Genomic DNA, 14,850 nt, shown 5'->3' on the forward strand with positions numbered 1-14,850 from the left:
GATTACAAATTCTTATATGGCATTTATACTTAATGATTAGGTAGAGAGATATATCAAAAATATGATTAGTCACATATGTACCTACCTTGCATGGTTTTAACTCTATGCGTGTTTTATAAGAATTGCTTTTTAGAAAGATATTTTAGGGCTTGTATTTTTATATGTTTTTCCAATAAAAGGCAACACGTTTTTAAAGGAAAAGAAAAAATAGATACACACGCTCTTATAAACATTCTCCTCTAATTAAATGTCCATAAGATTATTTTCTATTTCCTGATGGCCTTTTACGGCATAGGTCCGGGTGTGTGGTCTGAAACTACAAGAACTGCTAAAAATCTCTTGCAGCATCACTTGAAGTCAAGATGTACAAATACTAACGAAATTTGAGATCTTCCATGAAAATTGTAATGTCTCTTTTTCACTGCAAAGAATCAGTAATGAAGTGATGTGCCTCAACAGAACACGAAATGAAATGAAACCCAGAATTCCTCCTGCTAATCTGAGAATGAGCTAGTTCCTAACTCATTTTCATTCTTCCACATAGGTATGGTTAAGGCTTTTAGAAATTTCTTTGTTCAACTTTATTTATCACCCAGGAAAGTTAAGACGTGGAAGGATGGCTGTGAAAGTTGGGTTGAAATTTTACTTGCATGGAAGCGGCTCCCAGAGCATCTCTTTTGTATCTCAGATATCTTCTTTTCTCGTCCCTTCCTCTCCCTTTCTATTGAACAGTGGTTTGCTTTAACTCAACTATTTATGATTCATTTCATGAAAGCCTAGGTTTTCTCTGAGGGTACTAAAACGTCTTAAAGTGGTTTTAGAGACTAGCAGCAACAAGGAACTATTTTCCTTCATGCTTAAAATAAAGTCATTGTCAATAGCCTACAACCTGCAATAAACTATTAAAAAAGGAATTTATGGTGGCTGGGTATTATCCTCCTGAAATAATGTTGTTACAAGTCCGCCCTTGTCAGTCATCTGCAGGAATCAGATCTCAAACAAAGGGAGGATCTGGATCCACACAGAGGCTCATGGCAAATTACCCAGGGATGGCCTGGCCTGATAGGCCCTATGCCCTTCGTCACCTTTTCAAAGCAACAAAGTAATAGCCACACGTGTATTTTATCCTGATTGCACTAAAAGGCACCTGTTTGTAAGGTGGGGTTAGAATTGGGAATTAGGAAAATATCTGCATGGCTGGTAACAGCAAATTTTGTGGGAGTGCCTTGGGGGCATTGGGGGAGTAGCAGGCAGGACTTCAGAAAGACAGCTAGGAGCATCCTGCACACGCCTAAGGCTGCATATCAACTCTTTCCCTTGTTTTTGACGTTAACATTAAGTCCTCTTCCTCTCCTTGCCCTGTGAGCACTTTCCTTTGCTGAAGCTGGGTCTGTGTGGTAAGCCCCTTGCGGGGAGAGGAGGAGAGAGCACCCTCTGTGTGGGCAGGGGAGGTGGAGGGAGCGAGTGGTGGAACAGAATTAGTCATCAGTGGCTGAACTAGCCTGAAGTTGCAGGACCACCAAAGGCAGAGGGTCCACCCTGGAGAGAGAGCTGCAGAGAGTGAAGAATGAGACTGTGTGTGGCTGCGGAAGGACGTGAAATGGTCAAGGAGGTGGACGAGGAGGAGGGAGGAAGAGGAGTAAAGAGGAGGCAAAGGCACGAAAATGGTTTCATTGGATTCCAAGAGCTGAAGATAAAAAGTTCCACGTTCTGGGGCTTCCCTGGTGGCGCAGTCGTTGACAGTCCACCTGCCGATGCAGGGGACAGGGGTTCGTGCCCCGGTCTGGGAAGATCCCACATGCCGTGGAGCGGCTGGGCCTGTGAGCCATGGCTGCTGAGCCTGCGCGTCTGGAGCCTGTGCTCCACAGCGGGAGAGGCCACAACAGTGAGAGGCCCGTGTACTGCAAAAAAAAAAAAAAAAAAAAAGTTCCACGTTCTAAACCTTAGTAGTATAAATCATCATTCCCTGAAGACAGTAATAGAATTTCACTGGTAAAGCCATGGCTTTCTTCAGTTGAAAAAAATTATGTTGTGCCTGCAAATGTGAAAAAAAAAGAAAAAAAGCTTCCCAAGGTTTGGGTGTATATTGCTTAATGTTTACTGCTAAAGCAAAGAAAATTGGTTTGAAAATGAGAATAAAAAGGAGAAACTAAGAACCATCACTTCTTGGACACTAATTTACATAAGTCTACTCTAACATGCTGTGCTGTTTATTACTTGTTTTAGTAATTTATCAGAAGCATATGTTGAGTACGTTTTGAAAGCCAGCTCGCTTGGTGTTGTGAAGCGATGGCTGAAGTTAGTGCCTATGGGAAACAGAATAGCACATGTATGACTTTAATCCCATTATTCTGGAAACTTGGGAAAGCTTTGGTATCACCTGAAATGGTTGATTTTCTTATTTTGTGTACTTAGACAAGCACTAATGATTTTATTTAGGAAAAAATTATGTACATTTAGAAAACTGAAAATCAAAATCTAGAATTTAAATTGTCACTGAAATACAAAGCCCTAATTTGTAATAGTCTCCATATAAGTGACATCACTTTACCATTCCCTCATAGCATTACCTCTACAGTTTAGCAAGAGCTTTCTAAAACCCATCTCCTGAGGAAAATCTAAATTCTGCTAAAATGTTGTTACACAAATTTGCAAATGAAAGACCTAATAAAATAAATATCATGAAACAATAAATGCCATCTGCCAAAATAATGCTAATTTATATTAATAACCTGTTTGGTTTTTTTGTACAAAATGTCAGAGCAGCCACTATCCACTAACATGTATAAAATAATGGCTTGTGTAACAGTCCTTGCCCTTCACTTAATCACCCACCCAGTAAGTCCAAAGTGGGAATATTTTCAGCAACATTTATCAAACGTCACTTTTAAGTGATTGAAACTATCAATGACAGCCTTTTAGTAGACTATCTGCTTTCGGTCAAAATATGGCTAGAGAAGTCATCCCCCTCTGAAGGGCCATGTATTACGTCTGCAATCATGCTGTCAAAGTAAAACGTATTTAAGACAGAAGGAAGAGAATTTCTTAATTAAGTGTGGCAAAAAATCACAGAGGACTATGTTCGTTCTTGTAACATAGCCCTATTCTATAATTATCGGTAAATTGCCAGAGTAGAGGAGACTCAAATCGGTGGCCTTCTGGTCAGAAGATGGAAAAACCATTGAAAACTTATGAGAATTTGTCATCGTACTAGCAAAATAAAATCCAATCGAAATACAGTTTTCTAAAATATTTTTCTAATTAGCACTTTGGATCTCTGTGGTTCCGTAAATAAATAGAAAGCTAAGCCCTTCATTTCTTCCTAACGTCAAACTTAGCTACAATACTCCTAAAGGAAAACACAGTTTTCTGGTGTTGTAGATGTCAGTAGCAGTGAAGAACAGATATGCAAGAATTCTAGGAAAGGCTATGGAGGATAGTGGGAGCAGTCACGGGTATACTGGAGAGTGTGGCCTTGTCTCAGGCTGCCACCCCTCATTCTGACCCACTCACCACTCTTTGCTAAGAGACCATGTGGGACAAGTGGAGCCGCTAATGTTGGTTCACCATCACCTGAAACACCAATGCTATCACCAATGCTGCTTTTACGCCCTGGTGGCAAGAAAATGCTGAAATGAGCAGTTGTTGAACCATAGAATGTTAGAGCTGGAAGGAACATTAAAGTGGTCTCTCTGGGTACAGTGTCCAACTAACTGGGGGCTAAACTGAGAATTGAGTAACTCTTGACTCTGAATCCACAGCTCTTTAATATGTAAATATCAGGAATGGGCTTAGCCAAGAAATTAGAGATTATAACATAATTTGTAAGGTTTATACCTAAATATTTCATGACTGTCTACATCATAAATTTGAGTCCAGGTCCTTAGAGTCCCGAATTAAACTGGGAGCACTGTTGCCCCGTCTGAGCCACAGAGACCAGTGCTGTCCAACAGAAATGTAATGTGAACCACACAAGTAATTTAAAATTTTCTAGTAGCTACATTTTCAAAAGTAAAAAGAAACCAATGAAATTAATTTAAATAATAGTGTATTAGTTATTTAGTGCTGTGTACCAAATTACCACCAAACTTAGCTTAAAACACACATGTATTATTTCTCACTTGCTATGGGTCAGCACGCACAGTGGCTTAGTTGGATAGTTCTGGCTCCGTGCTTCTCCTGAGTCTGCAGTCAAGCTAGTGGTCTGGCTACATCATCTGAAGCGCTGACTGGGACGGGAGTGTCCGCTTCCAAAGAGCATCACTCTCGCAGCCGGCGGTTGGGCTCTCCGGGGCCTCTCTTCTCCATCTGGCATCTTCAGCATGAGAATCTATTCTTCACTGATGACTAGGCTCTGAGATGGAAAGAGAGAGAGGGAGCAAGCTACTGAGGGAAAGAAGGAACACCCAAAAGAGGCGCTGCAGTCTTTCTTTTTGTGATCTAATCTTGGAAGTTATCTCCTGTCACTCCTGCCAAATTCTATGCATTAGAATTGAGCCATGAAGTCCAGTCTACTTTCTAGGAGAGGGAATTACATATGGGCATGAATACCAGGAGGCTGGGGTCATTAGGGGTCACCTTAGAAGCATCTACTACAAATATATTTTACCCCAATATGTCTAAAGTATTATTTCATATATAATCAATATAAAATGATTGAGATACTGTGCATTCTTTTTTTCATACTAAGCTGTGAAAATCCAGTACATATCTTATGCTTACGGCATCTATCAATTTGGACAAGCTACATTCCAAGCAGCAGTAGCCATATATGGCCAGTGGCGACTGTGTCACAGCCCACATCTAGGTGCTCTGAAGCCACCTGAAGACCCAAAGACCATAATTACGGGGATCTTCCTTACCAGGAACTTAAATGATTTCAGTTATCCATCAGACCTGTATCAAGTGCTTACCATGGTGCAAAATGTGGGGAACACCAAACCAATAAATCATAGTGCCTGCCCTAAAGGAACTCAGCCAGTCAAGCAAGAATTTAAATTCCGAATCTACATTAACCGTGCTGGACCTACCTCAGAGAGCTCTAGCCTGTGATGGGTTCTGGAATAAAGCAGAGCTCAGACTCCCCACAGCCCTGGGAAAGATGGGTGAGACGGTGTCTGTTTGGTCCAGCCAGAGCCTCCAACAATGACCACACACATCATTCACTCCCAGCCAACCTGAGGCCATGTCTCCGGCCTTAAGCTGGAGCCCATATGTTGGCCTGAAATCTGATTTGCCTTGGACATGGAGCAAGTTAAATATTTGTTTAACTCAGTACATTGTACTTTCCACCATTCTCCACAAGCGGGGCCTGTAGGGGAAGAAAGAAGCAAAGGGGTACCTTAACTATTTCAGACTTCTTGGATGCTTTGGAGGGGGCTCTGTAGAAATGCTGGTACATCTCATGGTTGCACCAAGCTTCATACATATGTGACTAAATTTATGTGGAGAAAAAAATGTCCATAATTATTTTACCAGCCATGAATGGATTTACCATCAGGGAGAATTATTTTTAGTCTATTCTCTGTCCTAACTCTGATAATACAAATTTCTTTGCTTTTGCAGAACGTACATATGTATTTGACTTGCATCTTTTCACACAATGTATCTCCTGAGGTGTATTTGCAGTAAGTTATAAGCATCTTGAGAGTATAACTCTGTGCAGCCAGGGCCTACTAGAAGAAATTCCCATCCCCCCCAAATAGCACTTACATGCTATTTATTAATAGTGATACACCTGGCAGTCCAGTTTAAAAATTCCAGGTTTCATTTGGGGAAAATGCAATATACTCTTCATTAGCAGTAGAAGAAAACAGCTTCTGGTCTTTCTACTAATGCAAATAGTAGTAACTAATTTTATTTTATTTTTCTTCCAGTTTTATTGTAATATAATTGACATAAAGCACTGTATAAGCTTAAGGTATAGAACATAATGATTTGACTTAACATATATCATGAAATGATATACCACAATAAGTTTAGTGAACATCCATTATCTCAAATAGATACAAAATTAAATAGAAAAAAATTTTTTCCTTGTGATGAGATTTCTTAGGATTTACTCTTTTAACAATTTTCATATATAACATAGAGCAGTGATAATTATACTTATCATGTTGTGCATTACTGCCCTAGTACTTATTTATCCTATAACTGGGAGTTTGTACCTTTTGACCACCTTCATCCAATTCCCTCTCTCCACAACCCTGACCTCTGGTAACCCCAAATCTGGTCTCTTTTTCTATGAGTTTGTTTGTTTTTGAAGTATAACTGATCTCAAAACTATGTTAGTTCTTGACACACAATATAGTGAATTCCATATTTCTATATATTTCAAAATGATCACCATGTCTAGTTACCATCTGTCACCACACAAACATATTACATAATTATTGACTGTTCTCCACACTGTACATTTCATACCAGTGACTCATTTATTTTGCAGCTGGAACTTTGTACCTCTTAATCTCCCTCACCTATTTCTCTCCCTCCCCCACACACCCTTCCCCTCTGGCAACCAACTGTTTGTTCTCTGAATCCATGACTCTGTTTGTTTTTTTTTTTTTTTGCGGTACACGGGCCTCTCACTGTTGTGGCCTCTCCCGTTGCGGAGCACAGGCTCCGGACGCGTAGGCCCAGCGGCCATGGCTCACGGGCCCAGCCGCTCTGCGGCATGTGGGATCTTCCTGGACCGGGGCACGAACCCGTGTCCCCTGCATCGGCAGGCGGGCTCTCAACCACTGCGCCACCAGGGAAGCCCCTCTGTTTCTGTTTTGTTATGTGTGTTCATTTGTTTTCTAGATTTCACACATAAGTGAAATCGTACAGTAATTGTCTTTCTCTTTGTGACTTGTTTCATTTAGCATAATACCCTCTAGGTCTACTCATGTTTTTACAAATGGCAAGATTCCATTCTTTTTTGTGGCTAATATTCCATTGATTGTATATGTGTGTGTGTGTGTATACACACGCACACACACACACACACACATATATATGGAGGGATAGATATAGAGATAGATAGATAGATAGATAGATAATCAATCTCACATCTTCTTTATCCATTCATCTATTGATGGGCATTTAGGTTGTTTCCATATCTTGGCTTTTGTAAATAGTGCTGCCATGAACATAGGGGTACATATATCTTTTCTAATTAGTGTTTTCGTTTTCTTCAGATAAATACCCAGGAGCGGAATTGCTGGATTGTATGGTAGCTCTACTTTTAGTTTTTTGAGGAATCTCCATACTGTTTTCCAAAGTGGCTGCACCAATTTACATTCCCACCAACAATGCACGAGTGTTAGTAGTCATTTATTTTAAAGTTAGAGGAAAATCCATGCCTGTCCCAATGGGAAGAAGTCAGTTTCATTCAGGTGGTATCTGGAAGAATGATCTTGAATATCTTCATTTTTTGTCTTCATATAATTATTGTTTAGAAAAAAGAAAACAACTGTGTGAAGACAGTTTCAAGTAAAGGACTACAAATAAAACAATACACCTCTTACACGTAAAGGCCTTCATCAAATTTTTATCATATATGCATAAGCGGTTTCATCAATGTTATAGTAGTTGCATCTTTAAAATAAAATGTCTTTGTTCCACAAGGTGGACACAATTTTTAAAAAAACATGATGACACATCTCCTTTCTGTGTTTAATAATGTCATGATTTTGGATGAGCTGCCATAAGCTAGGGCTCAACCATACAACCTGGAAAAACATTCAAGGGGTCTGGAACATAGAAAAATCCCCAAAGCTGTTTGGCTGGAATTTGAATGGTGAAATTAAAGCTTCTGTTCTGTGTAAATCTGTCCAGATTTAGTGTTTTACAGCATCAGGCACTGCTCTGGGAGCCAAGAACTGACTGTGTCTAAGGGTCCCTCCAAGAATAGAAGCCCCTATGCCCTGAAGTCAGATTATATTAGAGAAAGAAATGAATTTTAAACATTCCATTGAAATTATAATTTATACATGTCATCTTTTCGTGTGTAGAGTGGCTACATTCTAAAAGTACAGTTTGCTCCTGTTTTGGAGGGTCTAAATAAAAACTAAAAGAAAATAGCATTTTAATTGGCCTTTGAGAAGACCAGCATGCTCAAGTATAGCATATGTGATGGGATACATGACTGTATTTTTGCAGCTTTAGAATGCAAATTAGTCCACAGTATATACCCAAATATGCGTGTTATCTATACATGAGTGGATACACACACACGCACATAATGTGTATAAGGACAATGGTAAAAAAATCTGTATTTGCTTTGAAAAATTATAGATCTTATTGTCATTAATTCTAACATATCCCACAAAACAGATGTTTCATTGCTGTAGTAGTGCAGGCAGCTGTGAAGGATGGGGGATATGCACTTCTTTGGGGAAAGAGGAAGACTCGAAAGTGGATAACATCTTTTAGCCTTTTCCATGCGAACTTGGGTTTGCTTCTTAAAAGGAAAAGCTGAGTCCATCAGCTAAGCCGCGAAGCTTGAGATTTGCTTTCAAACTGGAACTCCCGCCATTTAGCGGGGTCAGCGACTGCCCGCAATCTCCCTGAGTCTCTGGTTCCCCGGAGAGTTTGCGTGCCCTGGTTCGGCGGAAAGGGGGCCTTCCCAGCCCGGGAAAGATCTTGTTTGCTGCCCTCTCCCCCCACCGCCGGGCCCACCTTGCCGCACGAATCCGGAGACGCGCGCCCTCGGCGGGGTCCTTGAACCCGCTGCACCCAGGCGGGAGCAGACCCGGCTCGGGGGCTCCCTGGACCTGCGATCTTGACGCTGCGCCCTACTCCCGGGACTCGCGGGTCACAGGCTAAACTGCAGCGGGTACCGACCCGCGCTGGAAGACCGGGACGGCGGGCGCGGCCTCCGGGCCGTCCGCACAGCCTTGGTCGCCCAGCGCTCCCCGGCCGCGGGGCCAGAACAGGAAGCGGGGGGGGCCCGTCGAAGCCCCGGGGCTCCTGGCTGGAGGCGATCCGCGCCCGGGTCTCCCCGCTCAGACCTTCCACCGGGAGCTCCTTAAAAAGTCCCAGACTGCTGGGGGACATTCGTAAATTACGCCGAGGTTCCTCACCGCCCAAGGGCCGCGTCCACGCGGAGCCCACGCCTCGGAGAACCTGCAGGCTTCCACGCAGGCCGGAGCGAGCTGGTGGCCTCCCTAGCGGGGACTTGTGGGACCAATAGATCTATTTTTAAAACTGCAAAGCGACTTTATCATCAAACTCACGAAGCTTAAACTTCCGGGTCCTTCACTTGCACTACCCCTTCCAAATCCCTGGGAGGGGCGCTAGCAACTCCGGATTCCGAGCTGTGGTCTTTATTTAACTCCCCCCCCCCGCCCCTTCTAAGCTCAGACCCGCAACTCCTCGGGGCGGCCCGCCTGCCTCGACGCTGCAGCCGCCGGTCGGGACCCGCCCTCTCCTGCATCGCGCTCTTCGGTTTTCCAGGCTGTTTGGGGTGCGTTCCGCAGGCGTAACGGTGGAGTAACTCCGCAACGCCAAGGTGACGTTTGCGGGGCACCGATTCAGATGTATTACGTCATTTTCACACCTCCTTTTTCGGTTTGTCTCGCCTATTTTGAGCCCACCGAGGGAACAGGCCCACAAGGCACCGTAAGCAGAAGTGGTGTAATTCCGAGGAAGTAGAGATTCGATGGAGGTTCTCGTTTTCCCAAGAATCTTAGTTTTTCTTCTTCTTGGTATAATAATTTAATCTCTTGGCCAAGGTTCTGAAATTGAATATTAAATTTCATGGGTTTTATATGTTGTTGAAACCAGTGTGCTGTGGTGAAATATATGCAATATTAAATCTCAAAAACAAAGCAAAACAAAGTGCCAAACCAAAGCTTTCTCTTTAGGGTAGCCTGATTAAGCAGCTGGAGAGAGAAGACGGAGGATTTCGGAATCACGAGACAGGAGCAGGAAGGTCTCCTTTGCTGTCATCGGAATATTCTCCCCTTCCCCCAAAACAAATAAATAAAACGTTGATTGCCTCAAAACCTGAGGCCTAACCTGAAAAGTGTGCCGCAGTCTGAAAATTCAGATAGCATCACCCGTTTCTACGAAAGGAAACTTTGCAAATCAAGGCTTTAAAATTTTTTCTTGACTTTTATACTCACAGGAGGGAGGTGTGATAGCTCATTCTTTTATGGCAGAGAAACACAACACTTTCCCTCATTTAGAATCTTCCCAACTATTCTCTGGTCAAGAGAATTATCCGAAGCCTACAATTACAAAAATTTAAAAATCTACCGACAGTTATAAACTTTATTTTGTATTTAATCCTCAACAAGCTAAGGGTATCTTAATAAACTGGCAATTAGAAGTAAAATGAAAACAGGTATGCAAAAAATAGCATTTTCCTCTTATTTCTCAGCAATGTTGCTGTCGTTCGGTTTTCCCGAGAAGAAAGGGGTGAGACGAAGGGCAGAAAAATGTAAGCAAGCGTGCGTTTTGTCCGGATCTGAACCTTTAGATCTTAAAGCTCTGTTTGCAGAATAGTCCTGTCTGGTGAACCCAAGCTGGCTTTGGGTTAATGTAGGCGACCCCTGAGGGGCCTATATCTAACCCGCGGGTGCTCTATCTAAGGCCACTGTGGGAGACCCAGGTGGTCGCAGCCAACCAGGGGAGGTCCAGAGATCACCCCCGCCGCCTCCCCCAGTCCCAGGCCAACCCAGAAACTTTTAACCTTGAGCTTTATCTGAAGCACGCAGTCTTTGCAAGCCAGGTGGGTCCCTTCTGCTGGGCCAGCAGGCCCCAGAGCACGTCCTCTGCTGCGTGGGGAGGGCCCAGTCGCGGGAGGATCCGTCTGGGCCACAGCTGCAGGGTCGGAAGCTCGTCTCGGACTCGGCTGCTTTCGGAAAACCTTTTTCTTGTCGGATGTGGTTTCTCTTTAATCAATTACTCATGCCCGCGTGTTCGCCGCGCCGCTTCCCCACTCTCCCTTCAGCCCCGCATATGATCCGTATTTGGAAGCGGAGCGCAGGCCCGAGAATCTGGGGACAGCGCAGTTGTGGATTCCGCCGGCCGCCCGGCTGCCAGCCGCCTTGGAGAGACCCCAGCTGGTGATACTCTGGAAGATCCACTCCCCTCTGCGGACCTTCTAGCCGGTTGGCCACGCAGGCCTCAGGGTTTCGCAGTTCCAGGCCTCGGCCTGGGTGGTCCAGGTGTTGCCGGTGGTCTCGAAGACCGTATTTCCGTCAGCTTCTCCCCCTTTTCCACCTTCCTCCCTCCCCTTCCCTCCCCTCGCCTTAGGAGCTGGCATCCAGCTGGCAGGAGCCGCTTTTTGCCCCCCACCTCCACCCCACTCCTTCAAGGAAACTTCCAGGCCTGGCTTGGCCTTTTCGGGCCCTGTGGCTTCCTGGACTACGAAGGGCAAACTAGCCAAGCTCCCAGAACTTTCGGCCCCCGGAGATTGTTAGCCGAGACCTGTTCGGTCTCCTCCAGAACGCCCTGGCCCCAAACCCCAGCATCAAGCTCGCCTTGGGATCGTGGGCCTTGTTGCCGAGCCCTGAGGCAGCGGGTGTGCATTAAGCTCGTTTCCCTAGTTGCGTTTAATTCTCTTGTCACTTCCAAGCCACGAAGGGAGGCCTCCTACGCGGGCCTTGGCTTCAAGGGCGCGGCCGGATGTGGCTGGGACCACCTTGGGATTCGGGTCGGGTGTCTCCAAATGGGGCGCAGGCCGCCTCACGCCCAGAGAGATGGGACCGGATATTCATTCCCATTTTGTGAGCTTTAGTGGGTCTGAAAAAGGCCACCTGGGGCTCGGGGTTCAAACTTGCGTAGCGGAGCCTCCGGAGCTCTGCCGCACCCGACGCCTTGGGCGGCTCGGGCGCCACGCCCCTGGGTCCCTGGCCACCTTCCACCAACCCGCCGCCGTGCGCTGGGCGCGGGCCTCTGCTGCCCAGCCCCGCTGCAGGCCCCTGGGCTGCAGCGGGCTTCCGAGGCCGCAAGCGCCAGGCGGAGAGACAACCCGCTTTTTCCGAGCTTCGCGAGGGCCGAGCGCGAAAGCGGACCCCGCGCGTGGACTCGGGCGGCTCCGGGCCCGGAGGCCCCCCCGCCCACCCGCGGCCAGACTCGGCCGCGTTCCCAGCAGCCGGGAGCGCTTCCTCCCTTGGTCACGGATCCAGGCCGCTGTTCCAGCTGTCAAAACAGGGGGTGTCTCTTTCATTCTGGCTCACAAAGTCCCAAAGGGGAACAGGGGGCCTTAATGCTTGTGTTTGGACACAAGCAATTATCCCTAATTATTCTTTTTCTTTTGAGCCTGCCCGTCCCGCCGGCGAGCTCGCCGCGGAACAGGCCCCGTAATCCTCCCCGGTCGGCGGATCGCAGTGGGTTCTGTGCGGCCCGGGGCTCGGGAGCTTTCATGTCACTGCGGGTTTAGAGCTGATTCAAACTCATTGCGATGGGGGAATTAACCCCGGGGCCCGGGCTTTCAGGGGCCTCTGATAAGAGATTATACGTGTTGATGGCAAGCTTTTCTTGGCAAAATGTTTTCAAAGGGCTTGGAGTTGTTAAATCAAAGCGCCATTGAATTGCTCGGGACCGCCCCCTCCCCTTGCCCTTCCCCCTCTCCGTCTCTTTTCCCTTCATCCCCCACACCCCCGCCCCCCATCGTCGCCCAGGACTGCCCACCGTGAACTGCCCAGCCTTCCCGGAGTTGCAAGTCACTTTGCTTAGTACGATTTTCCTTCGGTGCCTCACCAAGGGAGGATTGTTTTTGTAGGTGCTCCTGCCGCTGGGCACTTTGGTACCCCCTTCCCCGCCCTCTCTCCCTCCGCCGTCCCCTCCCACACACACTTGCTCTGGTAAAGAAAACATATCCCAGATGAAAGACTTTTTTTTTTTTTTCCAAACGTACATGTGTTTTTTAGAAAACGGAGGTGACAGGGTGGGATAACGAGGAGTAAAAGAAGGGTGGTTTCCGTGCCTCCCTCCCCCCCCCATCAAAGGTCAGCGCAGTCAGAGGGGTAGCTGTAGGGTTACACAGTATTGTGGGCAGAGTTCAGATGTCCCGTGAATCTCACGGTCCTGCCCTGGGGGCGATCTGGGGCCGCCCAGAGGAAGAAAGCAAGTGTTGGGAAGACTGTGTGGGTGCCGGTTCTGTTCTGTGGAAAGTCTCTTTATTCAGGGAATGGGGGCCAACTGATAAATTACAGAGGCTTATTGGGTACTCTGCTGGGCCCCGCTAGGGTGGAGTGGGGAATGCAACTTTTAGATGGGGGCTGGAAAGGCCCTACAGGGACTAGATAGACATCTCCCCTTGAAAAAACAAGATATTAAAAAACAAGTGCCAAATATGTAAAACTGTGTCCCCTGTCATCTTCTCTTACCCCCCTCCACCCAAATACATCACATATTCCACACTGTATTGGTCAATTTCCACAGCTAGACTTCTTGGCCATCCAGAGCTTCATCCCTCCTCTCCTTCCACCCACCCCCATCCCTACCCCTGGATTGGAACCCTGCCCTCCACCCATTTGGCTGGTCTGACACGCTGGCTGGTCCCTGCCAGGAACACCTGGGGTAGGTGGAACCCGATCCTGTTCTTTATACCTTGGCCAGTGGCTGGGGTCTTGCTGGGAATGGACTGGTAATTGGGAGCGCTGACTGCCTGACTCAGTATCCACACCGTACACTGGATTGGACCCCATGGCACACCAGCTGCTGCCTATGTTTACTAGAATTCTGCATTGCATCAGGTCTCTAGGCTATTAGTCCCCCCAACCCTCTTCCTGTTTACTTTTTCCTTCCCACGCTGGCTTTGCTAAGACCCAGTGTGCCTGTGCAGAAGCCTGGTCAGGAGCCCGACCAAGTTATAACAACACTTGGTACCAAGTTGGCACCCATTTGGTCTGCTGGCTTCCTGAAGGATAACTGGTTCCTTGATTTGTTTTTCTGCTTCCTTCATGGTTAATGAGCTATGGACCCTGTAGAAATCAGAATTCAGTTATGACTTTTTGTTTTACATTGCCATGGAATCTTTGGCCCTGTGTCTCCCAGTAGCTGGCTAATGTGTAGCTAGCTTTGTCTTTTTTTAGCTTATATTGTCTGAGGTACATATTTTTTTATAATCTTAATCTATTTCATTGGTAACATTTCATTGGTAACATTTTATTTAAATTTTTGACTCTGCATTAATAATTGAGACTCACTCAGTCTTTCTTTTCTCACACTGTTGTCTGGTTTTGGTATCAGTTACACTAAACCCATTGCATTCCAATCCACCAATATTCATTGAGTGATTCCTCTGTTCTAGGCACTCTCAACAGTGAACAAAACAGATGAGAAAAGGCAAAAGTCCCTGCCTTTATGGAGTTTACATTATAGTGGAGAGACAGACAATAAAAAACTTAATAAATGAATGACATAGCATATTGGAAAATGATAAGTGCTGTTATAACAATAAAGCAAGTATTAAGAAGATATAATAAAATATGTTGGAGGGGATATGGAAGAATTGCAACCTTCATACACTTTGGTTAGAAATATAAAATGGTGTAGCCACTTTGGAAAACAGTCTGGCAATTGCTCAAAAGGCTAAACATGGAGTTACCACATGGCCCAGCAATTCTACTCCGAGGTATCTACCCAAGAAAAATGAAAACTTATGTCCACACAAAATGTTGTACACAAATGTTTAGGGCAGCATTATTCATAATAGCCCCAAAGAGGAAAAACCCAGTGTCTATCAATAGATGAATGAATAAATGAAATATGGTATATTTTATTTGGCCATAAAAAGAAATGAAGTGCTGACACATGCTACAACATGAATGAAACAAAAACTTAATGCTAAGTGACAGAAGCCAGTCACAAAGGAATGCATATTGTATGAGTCCATTTATATAAAATGTCCAG

This window comes from Mesoplodon bidens, assembly GCF_964165515.1.
Source record: "Mesoplodon bidens genome assembly, chromosome: 4".
NCBI lineage: Eukaryota > Metazoa > Chordata > Mammalia > Artiodactyla > Ziphiidae > Mesoplodon > Mesoplodon bidens.